We start from the raw sequence: 3,421 nt of genomic DNA, 5'->3' as shown, positions 1-3,421 counted from the left end.
CTGGAGAGGGAAATGAAGTGTGGAAAATTTCATGAAGTGGAAGTGTTAAACAACACAAATAACATATAACATTTTGTGGTCAGTGCTATTTGGGGAGGGCTACCCAGTTCACTCAAGTTTTCTTTCACCTTATTGAAAATCTGTCTGTTGGAGGAGCATAGGAACTATGAATCCAACGTCCTACCATTCTGAATTTCAGTAACTATTTGGTAGTTTGTTGTAAGGTCAAATGAGAGGAGGTATGTAAAATACACTTCATAGATGTAAGTTGATATGTAATTTATTTTTCTTGTTTTCTTGATAGAAAAGTAAGAAAATGAGGAAATACTTCTTAATCAATATGTCAGTGTTGAGAAAACATCTGGTCCAGGGTCATATCTGACCTGGGTCTTAACTCCACTCTTGAAAGCCCTATTCCAACCATCCTTTCCAGAGTGGAGGCTGAAGTTGTGAAGAGCAAACAAGAATACATCTTCCAACTTAATCAATCTTATCTTGTGAAGCATTACAGATACTAGTTAGAATATTAAGGGAAAGATGCCACAAAAAGTCCTTTGTGAGGAGAAATTTGTGATGGTAGTGTCCTTTCCAAATACATCATGCACTTGGTTAGGATGAAGTGTGTTTTCCCCTTTATGCACAGCCTGCTCTTAGGGCCAGACACTTAGCTACGGGACTATGGGCAAATTACCTAAGCTCCCTGGACCTCAACTACCCTATCTGTGGAAGGGGCTGATGATAACTTACTTGATCGAAGTCAGGGGGCTGGGTCAGAGTCGGCGGCTCTGCTGACGTCCCTCTTCAGCACTAATACCTGTGATCCTCTGACCCCACCACACTATGCTGCCTCTTTCCACGTCTCCAAAGATGCAAGGAACTCCCAGCTCAGATGAAGAGCTGAATCCTAAGACCAGGGATATGTTCCCTGTCCCACCCCCTTTGTCACCTTCTCTTTCCTAGCCACCGTCACAATTTTCTTATCCTTTAAACACCATTACTTGTTCTTCTTTGCCTTGTTTTGTTCCTTCCATCTTTTCTGTTCTTCTCTTTCTTTTCTATTCTTCCTGACTGCTTATCTGGCCTTTCCTCCTCTCCTGCTATCTCTCCCTTCTCCTTTTGCCTGTTTGCCTTCCTCTTTTCCTATCCCATCTTCTCTTTCTTGTCCTTATTTATTTTTTTGAACTGGAAAGAATATGGAAGAAAAATATCTATATTTAGCATATCTTAGATTTATTAAAGTTTCATATTACTATATCACTTGTATTTATTTTTTTTTCAATTAGACAATATGGACAGTGCATGATTGAAAAAAAAAAAACAACAAATCAAAACAGAACAAATTAAGTTGCTTTTTGTCTGTTACATCCCCAAATGAAATTGTGACCAGGAATGAGACTTCCCATTCAGTCTCAGGGTAACTCACTTTATAAGGTCAGCAGGTGAGTTCTGAGAAAGGAGCGCTAATGCTGCCTTATCTTTCAGGCTGATCACACATACTATCAGTGACATGCCATGGTGGAGCACACCCCAGAGTTCTTGGAGGGTGGGCACAAGATGGGTTTAGTTCAGTGAGTACAGCATTTCCTACAACACATGGGAAGTCAGGCAAACAAGAAGGGGCTTAGTAAAAAATGATCAGGGCTACTCTCCTAGGTCCACTGATGTATTCAAGACAAACCTCAAAGTACTCTGCTACAAACATAGAGAAAGACTGATGTATGGCCCATTAAGGATTTCATAAGACACTTTTTTTCCTATTCCAGTTTCCCATCATGATCTGAAATGTCATAAGCTTTCAAGGACAATGACTACTCCTGTAGCTCTCTGGTACCCTGGATCACCAGACATCTCCTGATTTTAAATCAGACAGTGTTATGGGATGAATTTTGTCCCCCACCCCAAATTCATACATTGAAGTCCTAACCCCCAGGACCTCAGAATGTGACTATATGTGACAGCCCTTTAAAGATGTCATTATGCTAAAATAAGGACATTGGGGTGGGCCTTAGTCCAATTTGACAGGTGTGCTTGTAAGAAGAGGGAAACTTTCCTATATGAGAGATACAATGGGAACGCGCACAGAGGAAAAACCATGTGAGGACACAGTGAGAAGGTGGCCATCTGCCAGCCAAGGAGAGAGGCCACAGCAGAAATCTGTTGACACTTTATTCTGGAATTCCAGCCCTCCAGGACTGTGAAAAATAAATTCTGTTGCTTCAGCCACCCAGGTCGTGTTACTGTGTTACGGCAGCCCGAGCCGAGTAATACAGAGAGAAGGGCCTCAAGGAGCTGACGGACTCACAGAATAAGAAAACTGGAAGGCATTCGAGAGGCCTTATGAAAATCTTCTCAGTGCGGTGAGGTGACCTCCCTACATTTCCTCAGCTGCTCAGTGGCGGGGTTAGGACAGAAACCTAGGACTCCTGCCTCGCTTGGTCCTTCTTCCACCACACAAGGCTGCCTCCTCCCACACCCAAGAAAATCAAGTGCCCGAGGTGAGGAAGGACATCAGAAACATGGAAAGAGAAGCTGGGGACGTTGATGAGATCATCCTCCCACCCTGTTCCATCATTCTTGGACCAGCGCAGCATCTTTTGTTGAACATGCATGTATTAAATAACACTATGTGAAAAACACTGTGGAAAGATGAATGAGACATGGTCCCTAATATTCTGAAGCTTATAAACTGAGGGGAGCAATGAACATATTAAAAAATAACACTGGTAAGAAGTGGTTCAGATGAGGCTAATAAGTAAAGTATGAACAAAATGTTACAGACATTTAAGCGATTGAGTTGGATGGGAGTGGGTTGGAGAGAGGTATGGAATGGCACCATGGGTGAGTGAATATTTGGGTTGAATTTTGAAGGATGAGAAGGGCTATTTAGTAAGCTTAAGTCTTACAGATTGAAGATACAACACAGTTGGAGAGAACAACTTCAGCAAAGGCAAGGCATTAAAAAGGTGCCGAAGAAAAGAATCCCAATAATTCTGATGGGTTCTGGATCACAGAATACCCGAGGGCAGAGTGGGAGGTAACATTTCTCAAGCTGATCCCAGCATTTGGACTTTATTCTATGAGCAATGGAGGCCAAAGGCCATTTTAGTCTTATTAAATTTGGAATGTAAGGATATAAACATTGAGATGCCCAGGAAGCTGTAGTAGACCGGACAATTCAGACTGGACAATTCAGCTCTCGTCTTAATGAACTCTGCTCCTCCCAGCCTCTAGGCTCTCCCCTACCCCTAAGTAATGGCACACGCATTCTTGTGTCCTCTGCTCTCCCTGCCCAGTGGAGGTTCCCAAGTAGTCATCCCCGATTGCTCTCTTGACCTGCACATTCACACCTTACATGGCTTCAGGGATGCCTCTGCCTTGCGGTCAGGCTAAATGGACGACAGGTGAAGGGGGAGTTGTGGAT

At 43.0% G+C, this 3,421-nt stretch overlaps 1 protein-coding gene across 1 annotated transcript in view; it reads right to left on the bottom strand.

Moving 5' to 3' along the window:
* Positions 1–3,421, bottom strand: part of RXFP2 (relaxin family peptide receptor 2) — a gene marked incomplete at its 5' end in the record, with an annotated part of 58,737 nt that overhangs the window by 1,550 nt on the left and 53,766 nt on the right. The window lies entirely within an intron of this gene.

This window comes from Mustela putorius, unplaced genomic scaffold (genome assembly GCF_011764305.1).
Source record: "Mustela putorius furo isolate JIRA1106 unplaced genomic scaffold, ASM1176430v1.1 tig00003942_pilon_pilon_pilon, whole genome shotgun sequence".
Taxonomy (NCBI): domain Eukaryota; kingdom Metazoa; phylum Chordata; class Mammalia; order Carnivora; family Mustelidae; genus Mustela; species Mustela putorius.
The sequence above is the reverse complement of the archived record's forward strand: the minus strand, read 5'-3'. Positions and strand labels throughout refer to the sequence as shown.